The sequence below is a fragment of the Gopherus evgoodei genome, chromosome 1, assembly GCF_007399415.2.
Source record: "Gopherus evgoodei ecotype Sinaloan lineage chromosome 1, rGopEvg1_v1.p, whole genome shotgun sequence".
Taxonomy (NCBI): domain Eukaryota; kingdom Metazoa; phylum Chordata; order Testudines; family Testudinidae; genus Gopherus; species Gopherus evgoodei.
The window spans coordinates 347703998-347723865 of NC_044322.1; the positions used below are offsets into that span (position 1 = coordinate 347703998).

Sequence of the window (19868 nt, forward strand, 5' to 3'; positions counted from 1 at the left end):
CACAGCAAGAGCAAGTATTAAATAATGATTTCTTTGTTGCAATAGAAGCAGTGTGAAATCTCTATCATTTTTTATAATATGCTAAAGTCCAAATATGCAATCACTGAAATGCATTTCTACAAACATGCCTTACAGGGATAGACTCAAGAAGCTCAATCTATTTAGCTTAATAAAGAGAAGGCCAAGTGGTTGACTTGATTATAGTCTGTAAGTACCTAGATGGGACAAATATTTCATAATGGACTTTTCAGTCTACAAGAGAAAGGTATAACTCAATCCAATGGCTGGAAGTTGAAGCTACACAAATTCAGACTGGCAATAAGGTGTACATTTTTAACACTGAAAGTAATTAACCATTGGAACAATTTACCAAGGGTTGTGTTGCATTCTCTATCACTGACTAATTTTAAATAAAGATTGGATGTTTTTCTAAAAGCTATGTTCTAGGAATTATTTTGGGGAAGTTCTATGGCCTATGATATACAGCAGGTCAGACTAAATGATCACATTGGTTCCTTTTGGTCTTAGAATCCATGACGTTGTGAATACTGTGTGTCTGTGGGTGGAGACTGGAGTGATGTTTTTATACAGTATGTAGTGCAAGATTCTTGTGAGATTATGAAAGATTTATGACAATGGACTGCAATAGTGCTGTTTCATTCGGTGGAACAAAATCAGTGTGTTACCATTACTGTGCAATGTCATTAAATGTATATATATTGTATGTTCCCACTGTGATATGTCATTGTTCTATATAGCTGATATACTGTTCCCATATTTACGTAGCTATATGTTAACAAAGCAATAAAAAATTAAACTGCCAGCAGCCTAGCAACAAACCATAATAACAGAGGAAGGGAGATTGTCAACCCATAAGATGGAGTGAACGAAATTGGTTTAAGGCCCCAATAGTAATAAAATATTATGAGGCCAGAACTAATATTAATACTGCTGCCCAAATGCTTTCCACACAAGGACAGAAAACGTTGCACTTAGACCTATTAATTAACAATGAAACCACACAGGATTTGCTTGTAAAAAAACACATTGATTTGCTCTCTTCCTGGAATATTTGTGTCATGGGATGGAAACTGTATCTAGTTTTCCTCTTCCTGAGAGGCCTGTTCAGTTTCTCTGGCTAAGCCACCAGAATATGCAGGGGTTGCTCTGCCGGTTGCTGGGAGGCCGGCAGGTGGCTCAGGTGGACCTGCCGCAGGCGTTTCTGCGAACGGTCAGCTGCTCCCGTGGCTCTGGTGGACCTCCCGCAGACATGCCTGCGGCAGCTCCACCGGAGCCGCGGGACCATCGGACCCTCTGCAGAAAAGCCTGTGGGAGGTCCTCCGGAGCCGTGGGACCGGTGAGCGGCAGAGCTCCCCCTGCGGCGTGCCACCATGCTTGGGGCAGCGAAATTGCTAGAGCCGGCCCTGGTGTAGGCCCTCTATTTAGGGGAGGAAGGAGAACAAATAAAATGACAGCAAGAAAGTTGAGGTGTTTAATGCATATTTTGCTTCATTCTTCACTAAAAAAGTAAATTGTGACCATATACTTAAAATGAATATTAACAACAAGGGGCAAAGACTGCAAGCCAAAATGGGGAAAGAATAAGTTAAAGATATTTAGATGACTTAGAGGTATTCAAGATGGCAGAGAACGATGAAATTCACCCTAACGTACTTAAAAAACTGGCTGATGGAATCCCAGAATTTTTAGTGATTATCTTTGCGAACACTTCGAAGACAGTCGGGTCCCAGAGGACTGAAGAAAGGCAAATATAGTACCTGTGTTTAAAAAGGGAAATGAAGAGGACCCAGGGAATTATAGACCAGTCAACCTAACTTTGATAACTGGAAAGATACTGAAACAAATGATTAAACAATCCATTTGTAAGTAACTTGTGGATAACAAAGGCACAAGTAACAGCCAACATGGATTTATCAAGAACAGATCATACCAAACTAATCTAATTTCCTTTTGGATGGGGGGAAACTGTAGACATGATATATCTCAATTTTGATAAGGCTTTTGACACAGTTCCACATGATATTCTAATAAGTAAATGAGGGACATGTGGTCTAGATGAAATTACTATAAGATGGCTGCACAACTGGTTGGAAGAGTATATTCAAAGAGTAGTTATCAATCGTTAGCTGTCAAACTGGGAACATGTCTCTAGTGAGGCCCCCATAGGCATCAGTCCTAAGTCTGGAATCATTCAGTATTTTCACTCATTACATGATAATTGAATAGAGAATGTGCATATAAAATTTGTAGTTGACACCAAAGTGTCAAGCACTTTGGAGGACAGAATTACACTTCAAAATGACCTTGATGAATTGGAGAACTGATCTGAAATCAACAGTATGAAATTGAATAAAGACAATTTGTCCACAAAATTCTTAAAGTGTAGTGCCTAGAATGGAAGACAGTACTCCAGCTGAGGCTTCACCAGCGCCAGGTAGAGTGGGATAATGACTTTATGTGTTTTGCATATGACACTGTTTTTAATACACCCCAAATTAGATTAGCCATTTCTCTGCTTCAGTGACTTGCCAGCTGTGGCTAAGAGAAGAGGACCTTTTTAACTCAGGCTTTTTAGCTCCCATTTTAAGAGACAGAGGTCACAGGTTCAGTCCCCACTGCCACTGACCAGGGGCATGGCTATAAGGGGAGAAGGCAGGAAATGCTCTTGAGTGCTGTGTATGCAATCACCCAGTCATATTTAATTTTAGTTAGCAGGAAGAATCTGGAACAAAAAAAGTGATAAACTTTCCACAATTCAAAGCAGTTCTTACCTATCTATCTATCTATCTAATTTTCAGAATTCTCATTACTTTAGTGTTCTTGCTACTTGGCCTGAGCAGTTAGTCAATATGCAGGGCCTTGCCAGGTTGTTTCCATTAGGAGGAGAAATTGATTAGATGAGTTGGTTTTTGTTTATTGCAATCCTGTGTTTTTGCAAAGGATTCACACAAAGTCCTGTTTTCCTGGATACAGTTGGAACAAGGCAATTTCTTTGTTCTTTGTTCTGCCTTTTCAGTGAGTTCTTTGCCTCAAAGAAATCTCTCTCTTGGCTTCTTCCCATGGCTACACTCACACTATGTCTCTATTGCCTTTCTATGCTCACACACACAGATGGATACACAGATGCCAACCAAGCAATGCTGCAGCTCCTGCTTGTGCAATCAGTTTCCAAGGAAACACATTGGGCTACATGACTCAGCATCTGCTCAGGCTTTGCCAGGCTGGCTCAAGTCTTGGGCAGTGGCTTCTATTGTTTGAACTATCATGAACAAAGATGCATTTAATTGCTCCTTCAGTTTACATAGACCAAAAGACAACTTGGTTGTAGCCACAAATGCCCTCCAGCATAACCATATCTCTGGCCTCAGTCCTGCAAACACTTATGCACATGCTTACGTTTATCCACAGGTAGTCCCATTGATTGAAATAAATTGAACTACTCACATGTATAAAGTTAAGCATGCATAAATGTCAGTAGGATCTTATCTTACTGTAAGACCCTTGTCTCTGCTAATAGTCCCCACTCCAAGGTTGCCCTCCAACAGGAACTTTTATTTCCCCCAACCTGCTTTCCTGGCTCTGTCCCTTAAATTTTATAGAGCCAAGTTGGCACAACTGTAAAATGGCCATTTGGTATATATCCCTCTCTTCCAGCTGGTAGATATTCTTACTCCTATGTTCCCCTTTTACTGAGGAGGAGTTCCTGAGGAGAATGGTTTATAGAGCTTAGCTTAGCTCAGTCCTGCTGTCTGTATGTCAAAAAGGGACCCTGACTGCATTGGATATTCACTGTCTGGATGTTTAGCTGTAGAAAAGTTATTGCTTGTTAATTGGATATGAACAAGGTCTTTTCTCCAATTCATTCTGTTCTAGGAACAATTCCAGGGTTATCTGTTTCCATAATGCTTTTAGCGAGTTCTACAACTGAAGGCCTCAAGGTAATGAGAAGCCAGGATATGAAATTATTTCATGGACCACTGTTATTCTTTTGGTGAGGCAAGACAGGTCTAGTAAACAGTAGTCATACAGTGCCATCTAATGGTGAAAGTTGGCAGTGCATAAACAAAGATGACAGCAATAAAGGTCTCTCTGAGGAAAGCCCTAATGATTATGATGCCTAGCAAATAAATCACAAGAAAAGGCAACTATGATTCTGAAGTGGAAGTAATGAAATTACATTGACTCACTAATAAATTAAATAAGAACAGATTGCAGGCAAGAGGGGGATGTTTATGGACACACTGGGTATGTCTACACAACAAAATCTGTGTGTAGGCTAGCCTATGAGCTAGTGTGAATCCAGCTAGCGCAGGTAACGGTAGCAGAGAAGCCTGCAGCCCAGGCTTCAGTGCAAACTGGCAAGCCAGAAAAGTACCCAAAGTCTGTGCCAAGCTTGGATTACCCCCGCTGAAGCCCACACTAAGCTGTTAGTGCAGGTAACAATAGCAGCAATCTGGATTCAAGTTAGTTCGGGTAGGCTAGCCATGCACAGCTTGCACACTTCATTGCTTCTGTAGGCTGAGCTTTATGCACATACCAGAGGCTCCTGGCATTCCTCCATTCTCCCCTACAAACTCTCTCTCTTATTCCTCACTATTTCAGGCACACATATAACTAGATAAGCTTGTATCATTTGTAAGTTCGAATATTTCTTTTCTTTCTGCCTGGGAGAGAAGTCACTCAGGGTGTCAGCATTTTAAAATCCATCTGGATGATGGGCAGAACTCAATGGTGGTCACTGTTATGCTGGACTGATTCTTTGATCTACAGACAATTACAGACCTGGTTGCAGCTGATGGATATGCTTTACCAGATGCCAGGGGCTCTATGTGTCCCCTATTTCCTCCTTCTATTTTCCTGATTTTCACCAAAATCAAGCATGTAGGATCTATATTAAAGAGCTAAGTTGTTCACATGTACAATACACAATCACTCATGTAGCTGCAATATTGATTGCCATTAGTTTATCCACATGAGAGCATAACTGCTGGTACTTCCCATGGATTTTAAAATATTAATACATTTTACATTGGAACCTTGCTAATTTGCATACCCCAATATTTGCAGGCCATAAAGGGTGGTCTCACTGCACTTCCCAGCAAAGCTTTAATAGCAGGAGGCTGTAGTGGGTCTCATACTGCTGAAGATTTGTTATTTTCAAAAATGTACCATAGAGTATGCATTAATACACTATGAAGTATCATCAAATAAGTAAAGTGCATTTCGTGATGCATTATCCTCCTTCTAGGGAAATAATGAATAATGCAAAAGACAATTGATTGACATAGTGTGATCTGGATCTTTTGGTAAGCTGGGTGCAAGCAAAGAAGATTCATAGAGCCAAATGGAAGGTCATACACATAGGAACAAAGAATATAGGCCAAACTTACAGGATGGGGGCGGGGGCTCCGTCTAGTAACCAGTGACTGTTTAAAAGGACTAGAGGGTTATGGTGGGTAATCTGCTGAACATGAGCTTCCAATGAGATGCTACAGCCAAAAAGCTAATGATATCCTTGGATGTAAAAACAGGGGAATATTGAATAAGAATGAAAAGGTTATATTACCTCTGTATTGGGAACTGGTATGACCGCTGCTGGAATAATGTGTCCAGTTCTGGTGTCTACAATTCAAATTGGAGAGGGTTCAGAGAAGAGCCATAAGAATGATTAAATGATTAGCAAACAGACCTTACAATGATAGACTCAAGGAGTTCAATCTGTGTAGCTGAACAGAGAGAAAGTTAAGGGGTGATTTGATCACAGTCTACAAATGCCCTTCAGTTGAGCAGACAAAGGTATAAGAAGAGTCAGCAGGTTTAAAACAAACAAAAGGAAATATTTTTTCCACACAGCGCACAGTTAACCTGTGGAACTCTTTGCCAGAGGATGTTGTGAAGGCCAAGACTATAATAGGGTTCAAAAAGAACTAGATAAGTTCATGGAGGATAGGTCCATCAATGGCTATTAGCCAGGATGAGCAGGGACGGTGTCCCTAGCCTCTGTTTGCCAGAAACTGGGAATGGGCGACATGGGATTGAGGTTTTCCTGTTCTGTTCATTCCCTCCGGGGCATCTGGAAATGGACACTGTCAGGAGATAGGACACTGGGCTAGATGGTCCTTTGGTCTGACCTAGTATGGTCGTTCTTATGTTCTTATGAGCAAATGGTTGGAAATTGAAGCTAGCCAAATTCAGAGTAAAAATAAGGTGCAAACTTTTAACAGGGTGGGTAATTAATAATTGGAAACATTTACCAAGGGTTGAGGTGGATTCTTTATAACTGTTAATTTTAAAATCAAGATTGGATGTTTTTCTAAGATTACATCTACACTACACACCACTAGTGACGGCATTTACTGTATGTGTAGCTACACTCCATAGCAAAACGCAGACTGTGTCCCCCCTGCAGTATATAGCTACATGTGTTAGTAGTTATACACCGCAGTTGGTAGAAAGGACTTAGCAGAGTCTTTCCCTGATGCTGGAGTCTTTTCCTGTGGTGGTGATGAAAGGCTCCAGCAGTGCGGAGCTGACTTAGCATTCCACATTGCCAGTGCCTTTGGAGCTGCTGGAGACTTTCATTGCAGCAGGGCAAAGCTCCAGCAACAGGACTCTACACAGCTAAAAATAGATAGGGATGCATGGCTTGGGCAAGTAGAAAGTCGTATAGGGTGTGTACACTCACACCTTTCTGGTTTGTCTTTGCTCTCCTAAGCCAGGCCTCACTGGCTACACCGCTATTTGTACCCATGCACGGGGGCTGCACATGCATACATAGTGTACGCTGCCAAGAGAACCGGGCAGTGTATGCTCTCGTTCAAACAGGAATTAATTCAGAGATGTCCTATGGCCTATGTTATACAGGAAGTTAGAATAGAATTCATTCTAGCTTAAAAATCAATACATCTTACTATGTGTGCCCATTTGTGAATTAGTGCAGTTCAGTATTAGTAGTGGGGTTGCTAGACAGTTATAAGTGTAATCTAGCAAGATTTTATTGTAAATGTCTTTTCTGCCTTTCAGAAAACTGCCTTTCTGGGCTGGGTACTTAAATATGCACTTGAGTGCTTCGCTTAATTTATCCAATCCAATCTTATCCAATTTACTTCCCTAAGATTTGCACCATGAAGCGAAAGTAGTTCACATTCTGCATTGTTTTCTGTGCAGGTTTATGTTGAATGTGTTGTTCATAAAACAGTCACTAGTTTTCATGTTAACTGAACAGTTTACTCTGAATCAGGTGTCTCTGAAAGGGAATCCTGAGTTTGATCTAGGAACTGGGCAGCTGTAACACCTGTTTAACTGGGAGGCACTCAAGGAAGACTCACAAAGGGGCTTAGGCATCACAACACTCAATGCTGCAGTGCCTAACTTTGAGGGTTATGTCTACAGAGCAATTAGATACCCGTGGCTGGCGCATGCCAACTGACTAGGGCTCACAGGGCATCTGGGTGTGGCTGGAGCTTGGGCTCTAGGACCCTGCTTGAGCCTGGAAGTCTACTCAGCAGTAAAACAACCCTGCAGCCTATGTCAGCTGGCATGGGCCAGCTGTGGGCTTTTCTTTGTTCTGCTGCCAAATGCATACAACGCCATGAGTTAGGCTCCCTATGTAATGCATGGGGAGAATCGGGCACTCAGAAAGAATCCAGTCAGATGAACAAGCTAGCCATTAGGAAATGCCAAAGAGCTTAGACCCCACCCCTTTCAGGGAGTTAGACAACTAACTCTGGGCTGGAGGGTGACACCTCCCTCCCCTCAGGATTCGCAGCCGTGGACCCGCTTCTTGGAGGTAGGTGCTTAAGCCAGGCCAGCCCATTCTCCTGGGGGAAAAAAACCCCAAGGTGGTTGGTCCCAATAACCCCATGGTTAGAACACTTACCTGAGAGGTGTGAAAGCCAGGTTCAAATCCCCACTTTGCTTGTTTCAGAGTAGTGATTTGATCCCAGGCCTCTCACTATCAGTTGACTAGCCTAATCACCAGGCTAGAGAGAATTCTGGGTTTGGACTCTCTCAATCTCTGCTTCTGAAGCCATTCTACCTTGAATAAAATACATAAATATTTAGTGTGCCAGAGAAAGAGAATGAGTCTATAGTCCCAGGGTTAGAGCACTTGTCTGGGACATAAGAGACCTCCTCCAAATCAGGAAGTGGGGCTTAGAACTTGCTTTTCTTGCATTGCAGGTGAGCACTCAAACCACTGTGCTGTTGAATATGGGGGTACCCAGTCTCCTCCCAGCTGTTCTTTATACAGATAAGATATGCTCTTATAGCCCAGTAGTTTGAGTATTGACTTGCTAAACCCAGCGTTGTGAGTTCAATCCTTAAAGGGTCCACTTAGGGATCTAGGACAAAAATCTGTTAGGAATGGTACTTGGTCCTGCTAGTGAAGGCAGGGGGCTGGACTTGATGACCTTTCAAGGTCCCTTCCAGTTCTATGCAATAGGTATGTATGGGGAGACTTTGGCAAACCAGTAAAGTGCCTAAAACCACTATGGCTTATTGTTAAAAAGCAACGTAGTCAGCAAGCTGTAAATTGGCCATTCAGCAAACTCAGCTTGACCAAGGCAGGAGGGGAGGGGGTTTTGGGGTGCCATGGAAGGGGCAGTTTGACCCTGTGTCCTTCCTGATAAGAGCTGTGTTGAAGTTGCTGATACATGTTAGAAGAGCAGAATGTATCCTCAGGAATGTCTGTTGGGGTCTCAGGGCTGTGCAGGCTCTGGAAAGACCCACACCTGGTTAATCAATAATCAGAAGGAACCTCTTGCTTGAAACTGCTTACTTAACAAGGTTTTTCTAAGGGACATGTCATTCTATTACTAATGTATAAATAAAGGAACTCGTATGGGGACTCTTCGGGACTTGTCTCTCCCTCTGGATGCATCTTGTGTTCCCCAGCGGCAGACGGGCTGGGCTATATCACTCGAAAGCCACACTCAGCTTTTGTACTTATCAAGGGTTGGGAGTGTTTTACTAATCTTGTTACAGACGTGTGTAAGTGCTTGAGACAAATAAAGTTTAGCTTTAAGTGAAAGCACTCTTGTGTTGTCCTGTTTGTACCAGCCATCTATCGGTCGAATGGCCGTGTCTCTCCTGATTTATTTCCTGACACCTTCTCGCACAGAGTAAAGTTACCAAGAGCTTTAGGTTGAAAGAACCGCCGGTAACAGATATAGCTCCATATATTATTATTATTATTATAAGGTACAGCAGGAGAAAGGGGCAGGGAATCACCTTGTCTGTGAAGCCTGCTGGGACTTGCCTGTGAAGGAAGTAGTGTCTTTATTGAGGGAAACCTAGGGCCTTCAGGCAGCTCCAGAGTTATGTGGTGGCTGAGTGGGGGTTGTGAGGATTTCAGTAGTGCCTACATGTTGAGCCTGAAGTGGCAATTAGGTGCTGGAGTCCCTTTGTGGATCTAGCCCTCAGATACTGTAATGAGAAAGACTGTATAATTACTTAAAAAGTCATTAATTTGCTATGGATAAATAACAGAAAAGCTTATGGATGATCTGAAACAGAGGGAGAGTAGTTTCCCATCAGGCTATCATGTCTAGCCTATGGAAAAGATAAGACAAAAACAGCAGAGGCCTTGGAAATACAGTGATTTTATTTGACTGTAAAACACTGTTCTGCTAATATATGGAACTGATAGCTATTAAACTTTTGCTCCACTGTCAGCTTCTAATCCCCTTTGTATCAGTTCAAGGGTTGCAAAATATAATCAAGCTGTTAAAAAAAACACGAAATTTTTCATATGTTAGCATAAAAATTGGCTTCATATTGAAACACCCACAGTGGTGCCCAGTAAAATATCTGGTTACTTATTCTGGTGCATAAATATGCATTTAGGTACCTATATTTAGACACCCATGTTTAAAATTTTTTGGCTTGTGAATTTTAAAACCAATACATAAATATGAAAGAACTCAACGTCCATCACAGTATCCTTAGATCAAGATGCTACTTCAAATACCTGGATTAGATTATGAAATTGAACTGTGATCACTTTTGTGAAACTCTTTATAGACTTCTAAAAAGAGAAAAACATCCTCTGTTTGTGTCAGCTTTTCCATTTTTTCAACAGCTAGTAACTAAAGTATAGTCTCTTTCCCTGGTGCTCTTTCACCATCTGCTGGTAGCATATAGCATTTCCTCATTAAAACTACAACGTTAGGGTGAATTTGCTATCATCAACAGATTCCCCACATGGTGAGTGATTAAAAATAGATGCACATCTAGGAAATGTCAAACACTGTATATATACAGTAGTTGTGAAGGAACCAGAATTTATACAGCAAAGACACATGTAATTTTCAAAAGTGTTATGTGTCTACAAGTACCTCAAAAAAGGTTATAATAACTTGAACACTTATTGCTACACATGAGGAATGGGTAGTCATGGCTAAGGTCAGAGCAGGAGTCAGACCTAATGGTCTAAGCAGAGGGTCAAAACCAAAGACATATCAGGTACCAAGCTGAAGGTCAGCGCCGGAGATAGAGTCAGATGCCGGGCCAGGGATCAGAGCCAAAGACAGCATTAGGGGTAAGGCTGAGACGCAGAGGTGTGGAAGTAGACAGAGGTCTGGGCTGTGAGGACAGGAACTAGCAGCAGGAAGGAATGCAGGGCTTAGTTAAGCAGACAAGGTCCATAGTAACAGACAGCGAAGGCTGCTTCTAGTTGCTCAGACAACTTCCCGGCTTATACAACACTACTTAGTCAATTGTGCGGGGGGGGGGTGTTTCCCCCAGTTGGGATCTTGGGGATGTAGGAGCCCCTTAGCAAGCTAGCCCTTTCCTAATTATTCGGGCATGACAGTGGTTCTGGCCTCAGTGCTGCCTGAGGACCTGTATGTGTGGGTTTGAAACCTGGGCTCCCTCACACTTAACTTCAAAAGACTTTATAAATAATAACTAGTTAGGACTGGTCTTGCAGACCCTTACTCCTATGAGACTAATTGCAGTTCTAAATTAATTCTTAGCAGTGGGGGAGCAGGTAAATATTATTGACCTTTAATGAACGGGAAACTGAGACAACGTTAATCGAGTGATGTTTTTTATCATAAAGCAGGTGCCCATTCACAGACATGCGGTTGCAGTGCCAATGTGTGTACAAACATCCATATATGCTTGCACAAACTGGGGATTTATGTGCAGTTATGCCTGTATAGGTTTCCAGCTATGTGAATGCACAAATCCCATTTAGATGCCGTGCAAGTGATAAGTAGGTGTGCAAAATTATGCTGTGGAAATTCATTGTGCCCGATGCAAATAAAGAGTACTGGCTTCTCATAGAATCATAGAATATCAGGGTTGGAAGGGACCTCAGGAGGTCATCTAGTCCAACCCTCCGCTCAGAGCAGGACCAGTTCCCAAATAAATCATCCCAGCCAGAGCTTTGCCAAGCCTAACCTTAAAAACCTCTAAGGAAGGAGATTCCACCGCCTCCCTAGGTAACCCATTCCAGTGCTTCACCACCCTCCTAGTGAAAAAGTGTTTCCTAATATCCAACCTAGACCTCCCCCACTGCAACTTGACACCATTACTCCTTTTTCTGTCATCTGCTATCACTTAGAACAGTCTAGATCCATCCTCTTTGGAACCTCTTTCAGGTAGTTGAAAGCAGCTATCAAATCCCCCCTCATTCTTCTCTTCTGCAAACTAAACAATCCCAGTTCCCTCAGCCTCTCCTCATATGTCATGTGCTCTATCTCTCTAATCATTTTTGTTGGCCTCCGCTAGACTCTTTCCAGTTTTTCCACATCCTTCTTATAGTGTGGTGCCCAAAACTGGACACAGTACTCCAGATGAGACCTCACCAATGTCGAATAGAGGGGAATGATCACGTCCCTCAATCTACTTATACAGCCCAAAATGCTGTTAGCCTTCTTGGCAACAAGGGCACACTGTTGACTCATATCCAGCTTCTCGTCCACTATAACCCCTAGGTCCTTTTCTGCAGAAGTGCTTCCTAGCTATTCGGTCCCTAGTCTGTAACAGTGCATGGGATTCTTCCATCCTAAGTGCAGGACTCTGCATTTGTCCTTGTTGTACCTCATCAGGTTTCTTTTGGCCCAATCCTCTAATTTGTCTATGTCCCTCTGTATCCTATCCCTACCCTCCAGCATATCTACCACTCTTCTCAGTTTAGTATCATCTGCAAACTTGCTGAGAGTGCAGTCCACGCCATCCTCCAGAGCATTAATGAAGATATTGAACAAAACCAGCCCCAGGACCTACCCTTGGGGCACTCCACTTGATACTGGCTATGAACTAGACATGGAGCCATTGATTACTACCCATTGAGCCTGATGATCTAGCCAGCTTTCTAGCTTGCTTCCTCTTTCTTCCCCAGGCTTCCCCAGGTTTCTTACCCTTCATCTTACTATACATGTAATCCCAGAGATATCAGACCCTGGAAATTAGAATCACAGTGTTGTTGTGACAAAGTGGGGATTTTCCCTTGTTATGTTGTATGTAGCTCTTACTGTTGAGCCTATGTGAGTTTTATTATTTTGCAGTAATACTGTGTGTGCCTCAGTTTCCCTGTGTGCTGCACCAATACCTTGGTTGTGGGAATAGGCGTGTGTGAGTTTGGCTGAGACCTCTGGGGCAGGTGAAGCTGCTCCAGCTGCCTGCACATATGCTATGACTGGTGCCCTTCATAACTTGAGACCCAGAAGGGGGATGCAACCAGGTGACAACCAGGTGACTCTTTGCCCAAGATGCGAGACAAAGAGAAGGAGGAGGAGCAATGAGGGTGTCTGTGGTCAGGTTGCTGTAAGCTGGTAGTCCACTTAGGGGGATTGGAAGAAGGGGAGTCCAGGCACCTGGCCCAGGACTCCCCAAAATGGACTTGGCTGACGGTCACTGATTTCTGTGCTAACAAGTTCTCTTCTGCACTGTGTTCCTGTCACCTATGAAACCTTCCATTTTACACTGGCTGAGAGTCACGACTGACTGTGAAGTTGGGGTACAGGGCCCTCTGGCTTCCCCATGAGCCCTGCCCGGGCAGACTCGCTGTGGGAAGCTCACAGTATGGAAGGGGATGGTGAATGCTCCAAGGTCAGACCCAGGAAGGTTGAAACTGTGTGAGCTTCTTGCCCTGGAGACAGAATGTCCAGAGAGACGCGGCATGCTCCCCTGGCTGGCTCATACGGAGTAGTTCCTGAGCATCGCCCCGTGACTCTTTGACAGTTGTCAACTCTAAGAATTTTATCAGCAGTCTTACAATATTTGGGGCTTTTGTTTAAGCTCCAGCTCTTGGAGTCATGTGATTACATGAGAATCCCAGTGTTCATTAAAAAATTTAAAAGTTAAATTTTTCTCTCTCTTGATTCCAGAGAAAAGCTTGGGGATTGGAGTGGGGCAGGAGTTGCCCGAGTCATTTTTCTGGGCAGGGCAGAAAGTGTTTTCATTGCCCCTCCCCCATCCCTTGTCCCTGAGTGACAAAGAAAAATACAAACAAACAAAACCAAAAAAATCAAACTAACTACAGCTGACCTGTCACTGGAGCAAAAATCATCAGCCAATCAAAGTATGGAAGAGGGGAAAAAAGGCAGGCCAATCAACATAGTAAAACTGGCCAGACAATCAAAGAATGAAGAAGAAAAAAACAAAAATGAAGCCCTGGAAAGTTGGCACCCAAGGTGACTGCCTCTAGAATTGGTTGGGCACAGGGAGGGCTCATGTCTGGGGTAGAGGAGAGAAAAGAGAAGGCAAATAACCCCACACCCGATTCATTAATTTTGAAAATCTAATGATTTGGGGGGAGGTCCAGAGAAAGATGGGGCGGGGGGGGCAAACACATGATTTTTTGAAGGCTTGGGTTTTGGCAATACTGCCAGCAAGTCAGCTGTCAAGGGCCTTTACATTTATCTTCAGGACTGGTAAAGTAGATTATGAAATCCTTTGCCCAAGGCATCCTGGATGGAGCTAGCTGAGAGGAACTGGCATCAGTATGCTTGGTCCCAGCCATGTGCAGCCTATTCTGACTATTGAGGGTTGGCTGTAATCAGCAATGTCAGTCAAGCTCCTGGCTTGGTCTTCCCTCTACTATCTAGCCCCTCTGGCAGCCTGGCTCTCAAGTGGATGAATTAGGCAATCAAGTTCAGTTTAGTGTTTCCAACTGCTGCTGGGAGCTGCTTCTCAAAACCACCAACTGGCAAGAAGTAGATATGTGTGTATTAAACATGTACATATTTGATTGTATCACTCTCCTTTGACTCTGCATATTTTATTTGTCTTACATTGTAAACTCTTCACAGAAAAAACAACAAGGAGTCCTTGCGGCAGCTTAGAGACTAACACATTTATTTGGGCATAAGCTTTCGTGGGCTAGAACCCACTTCCTCAGATGCATGAAGGGAAAAATACAGAAGTAGGTATAAATACATGAAAGGAAGGGGGGGTGATTTACCAAGTGTGAGGTCAGTCTAATGAGATAACTCAATTAACAGCAGGTTACCAAGGGAGGAAAAATAACTTTTGAAGTAGTAAGAGAGTGGCTCATTACAGACAGTTGACAAGAAGGTGTGAGTAACAGTAGGGAGAAATTAGTATTGGGGAAATTAAGTTTAGGTTTTGTAATGACCCAACCACTCCCAGCCTTTATTCAGGAACGGCTACCACTCTGAAACGTCTTCACAGACAGGATCTTGTCTTCATATAGGATTGTACAGCACCTAGCAAAAAGGGGCCACAGCCTTCACTATGGCCTCTGAATACTGCCTATGTATATTATAGGCAGTGGAGGCAGCAACACCTGGTGTTAAAGTTACCCAACAGTTTCCATTATAAGACATTGTTTTCAGTTGTAATCATGTAATTAAATACTGTATCAAAATGCACAAAGGGATCAAATTAAGGTTGCACAGGCAAGCATTTCCCAGGTCTTCAGTGCTTGGCTTTGCGACCGTAATGTTCTTTTTTTTTTAATGTATATTGGCTATAAGAGACAATTAAGCATATTAAAATAATTGAATGTTAGACTAAATGGCCAGATGGTGAAACCTATTAAATTGTATTCTCCCAAGGTAAGTGGTCATTTAGAACTGTACATGACAAGATTCTGTTGCACATAACCCTTCAATGGCCCAAGGAAATCAAGTGACCGATTTGTATTAGGTCCATTGCAGCTCTCATTTCTGGGATTCTGTAATATATCCTAGTCGTACTAATAAATATGGCTGTGTGTGAAGTCAAATGGGAGCTGAGGCAATGCGTGAACTCTACATTAAAACACAGCTCCTGGAAGAGGTAGTTATTTATGGCTAGAGACAGTATTGGTATTGCGCCTAAATGCAAATGTAGTATCATTAATTTGAGATGTGTGAGTCTGCTGATAGCGCAGTGTGGTTACCTAGTCCTGTATTTGCTGTCCTCCTGCTTCATGGTATTGTTTGTTACATGATGTAATGGGAAAATTCTCTTCTTTCAAAATGCTAAAAGCCTCTTCCTGAATTAGGCCTTCATTAATATTTTAGTATATTAATACTGCCTCTGTACAGAAGATTCTAGGATGTTACTGGTATGTTTATAAATGAGTAGATGATTTTGATCTGTCCTCCGACTGGGGCATCCAAAACAAAGGCATATTCAGCAGCATGGCTGTTGCAGAGCTTCTTGTGGCTGTAATGGGTGGCCTTAGGTATTAGGGGCAAATAGTCACTTTGTTCACTTGCTGCTGCTTCCCTCTAATTCCAGCTCAAGCATTTAAAAAACACAGTAAAAGAACCAAAAAAGACCCATTGTGGCTTAACAACCATGTAAAAGAAGCAGTGCGAGATAGAAAGGCATCTTTTAAAAAGTGGAAGTCAAATCCTAGTGAGGTAAATAGAAAGGAGCATAAACACTGCCAAATTAAGTTTAAAAATGGAATAAGAAAAGCCAAAAAGGAGTTTGAAGAACAGATAGACAAAAACTTACAAGGTAATAACAAAATGTTTTTTAAGTACATCAGAAGCAAGAAGTCTGCTAAACAGCCAGTGGGGCCCCTGGACGATCGAGATGCAAAAGGAGCACTTAAAGACAATAAAGTCATTGCGGAGAAACTAAATGAATTATTTCCTTCAGTCTTCAGGGCTGAAGATGTTAGGCAGATTCACAAACCTGAGCCATCCTTTGTTGGTGACAAATTGTAGGAATTGTCACAGGTTGAGGTGTCACTAGAGGAGGTTTTGGAATTAGTTGATAAACGTAACAGTAACAAGTAACTGGGACCAGATGGCATTCATCCAAGAGTTCAGAAAGAACTCAAATATGAAATTGCGCAACTGTTAACTATGGTTTGTAGCCTGTCCTTTAAATCAGCTTCTGTACGCAATGACTGGAAGTTAGCTAATGTAATGCCAATATTTAAAAAGGGCTCTAGAGGTGATCCCGGCAATTACAGATCGGTAAGTCTAACGTCAGTACTGGACAAATTAGTTGAAACAATAGTAAAGATTAAAATTGTCAGACACCTAGAATATAAATTGTAGGGCAAAAGTCAATGTGGTTTTTGTAAAGGGAAATCATGTCTTATTAGAGTTCTTTGAAGGGGTCAACAAACATGTGGACAAGGGGGATCCAGTGGACATAGTGTACTTAGATTTCCAGAAAGCCTTTGACAAAGTCCCTCACCAAAGGCTCTTACGTAAATTAAGTTGTCATGAGATCAGAGGGAAGATCCTTTCATGGTTTGAGAACTGGTTAAAAGACAGGGAACAAAGGGTAGGAATAAATGGTAAATTTTCAGAATGGAGAAGCTTATTCATAAATGATCTGAAGAAAGGAGTAAACTGTGAGGTAGCAAAGTCTGCAGATGATACTAAACTGCTCAAGATAGTTAGGACCAAAGCAGACTATGAACACTTCAAAAAGATCTCACAAAACTCAGTGATTGGGCAACAAAATGGCAAATGAAATTTAATGTGGATAAATGTAAAGTAATGCACATTGGAAAAAATAACACCAACTATACATATACTATGATGGGGGCTAAGTTAGCTACAACTAATCAGGAAAGAGACCTTGGAGTTATGGATAGTTCTCTGAAGACGTCCACGAAGTGTGCAGCGGCAGTCAAACAATTCAAACAGGATGTTAGGAATCATTAAAAAAGGGATAGAGAATGAGACAGAGAATAGCTTATTGCTCTTGCATAAATCCATGGTACACCCACATCTTAAATACTGCATACAGATGTGGCCTCCTCATCTCAAAAAAGATATACTGGCATTACAGAAAGTTCAGAAAAGAGCAACTAAAATGATTAAGGATTTGGAATGGGTTCCGTATGAGGAGAGATTAAAGAGGCTAGGACTTTTCAGCTTGGAAAAGAGGAGACTAAGGGGCGATAAGATAGAGGTATATAAAATCATGAGTGGTGTGGAGAAAGTGAATAAGGAAAAGTTATTTACTTGTTCCCATAATATAAGAACTAGGGGCCACCAAATGAAATTAATGGGCATTAGGTTTAAAACAAATAAAAGGAAGTTCGTCTTCACACAGTACACAGTCAACCATGGAACTCCTTGTCTGAGGAGGTTGTGAAGGCTAGGACTATAACAGGGTTTAAGAGATAAATTCATGGAGCTTAAGTCCATTAATGGCTGTTAGCCAGGATGGGAAAGGAATGGTGGCCCAAGCCTCTGTTTGTGATAGGGTGGAGATGGATGGCAGGAGAGAGATCACTTGATCATTACCTGTTAGGTTCACTCCCTCTGGGACACCTGACATTGGGCATTGTTGGTAGACAGGATATCGGACTGGATGGACCTTTGGTCTGAGCCAGTGTGGCTGTTCTTATGTTCTTTTGTTCATTTAAATCTTCTTCCATAGCATACGTCATGGTTTGTGAGCTTTTGGGGGAGACGGCATCTCTTTGTTCTGTGTTTATACAGTACTTAGCATCGCAGGGAACTGCCCATGACTGAAATGTCTGGGTGCTACTGTAAATAAATAAATGATGCCAATGGTATTAATAAATAATGCCAATGGTAAAGATTTTTAATAATAGAAGCTTTAATTTAGGTTTCAAAATCTATATATTTTGGCACCTGTGATATTGGGGACCAGATAGGGTGATCAGATGTCCTGAGTTTTGGGGTTTTGTCTTATATAGGCTCCTATTACCCTCCTCCCCCAGTCCCAATTTTTCACACTTGGTATCTAGTCACCCAGGATGGGAAGGTTTGGGCAGGAAGAGAGGAATGGGGGTGCACACAGAGCTGCTGGCACTGGGGCGAGAGAGTATAGGATGGAGAGGGAAATCGGAGGTCCACATAAAGTCCCGAGGAAAGAGGAAGGCAGTGCAGGGAGTTGCAAGGAATCCCTAAAATAGAGGGGCATTGGAGGAGGGCTTATGGAGTGGCATGAAGGAATTCAAGGAGCCCTGGTGTGAGAAATGAGCTCTGCCTACAGAAGCTCTGAAGTGTGGGACCCCTACCCCTTCAGCTAGTTAGCCATCTAATTGGTTTCCAAAAGTTCTCAGCACCCAAGAGCTGCACTCTGGTCAGTGCTGCCAGAAATCATGATTGACATTCAAGCTGCTGTTTCAGTCAGCAACTGATGTGCCAAGATAAGTAAAATTCACGAAGTATGTCTAGAGACTAAAATATTAAGCTAAAAAATGTGCTGAAGAAGTGGGAGCGAGGGGAGTGGCTCTCCCTCTTCCTACTGGCTTTTAGCAGTCATTTCTCCTGGCACTTGGTTTGTCAAGTCTTTTGTTTCTGCACTGCATTCCCTTCAGCATCCAGTAGATGGTGCAGATGCATTCCAATCATTTCATGTTTACACAGGAGGGAAGGTGAAATTGCAGCTCTGATGAAAAATAAATCTTGAGCTATATTATCCACATTCAGTGAAGGATTTTTAGCCAGTTCTCTCTCTGAATTTGCTACGGCCCAAGTGGTTATGTGTAGGTAACGTGACCTTTTACAGTGTCTTAGCACATTCTTTTTTAATACAGTCCATGTTTGCTTAAAAATACAGGGCTGGATCCTCAGCTCTGCTGTGATTACACTTAATGCAGATGAGAAGGGAAGAGTGAGAAATGGGGCTCTAAAACAGATTTTTTTTGCTCCTCTAATCCTGGGCCAGACAGGGGAGGACACATTTAGATGTATGCTCTGCACCTCCCTCCCCACCTGGCCGGACATCCCCTATATGAAGAGAGATGGGACTACTGAGTAAGCGCCTCTGGCAGGAGTGTTCGTGACTAGCTCCTGTATGGCAGCATGGCTGCATGAGCCAGGACTGAGAATTTCAAAAGTGCATTTAGCATGCCTTGCAGAAGGCAAAAGACACTGAGAACATGAATAGGAAATTAATGTCCTCATGACAGTTATTTTTCTTCTGAATCTTCCAGAGTCTCTCGCTTGCAAACATTGAATTCAGGAGTTTGCCAGTGGCAGCTCATCAAGCTTCTTGGTTATGTTTAGTTTATTATTTTTGGCTGAGGCAAGCAGGGAGCTCTTGTGCATTTCTCACATGCTCCCAGAGAATGGGACACCAGTATGTGAATCTGTAGTGAACAGCTTGCTGCAGCTCTGTAGGACACCTTGAGACTATTGATTTGACTATTAAACACCGATACAGGACAAAAAAGAGAGAGTAAGACATGACTTCATTTAGTGAATGTATTTTATTTATGCTAAATTCTTGTCTCAAAATGCCTGATCTTAAGATTTGTCTGTTAATGATCAGTAGAAAGGTAATAATTGAGACTCCAGTTTTGTCTGAAAACTGATAATTATTGACAAACCAATTTATAGCCATAGAAAAAAGTGACTAGATTGAAATATAGCTTGAGAGCTCTTGGGACTAGGATTTTCTTTTGTGTGTGTGTCATGTCTGTACAGTAGTTCATG

At 42.3% G+C, this 19868-nt stretch overlaps 1 long non-coding RNA gene across 1 annotated transcript; it reads right to left on the minus strand.

Annotated features, from left to right (window-relative positions):
* Positions 1 to 2731: 2731 nt before the first annotated feature.
* On the minus strand, positions 2732 to 13038 carry LOC115647609. Its single transcript, XR_003999373.1, has 3 exons — positions 12954 to 13038; positions 11152 to 11154; positions 2732 to 2743 (listed from the first exon to the last, which is right to left on the minus strand). It is a non-coding gene; the product is annotated as an uncharacterized LOC115647609 (long non-coding RNA).
* Between the last annotated feature and the right edge of the window lie 6830 nt (positions 13039 to 19868).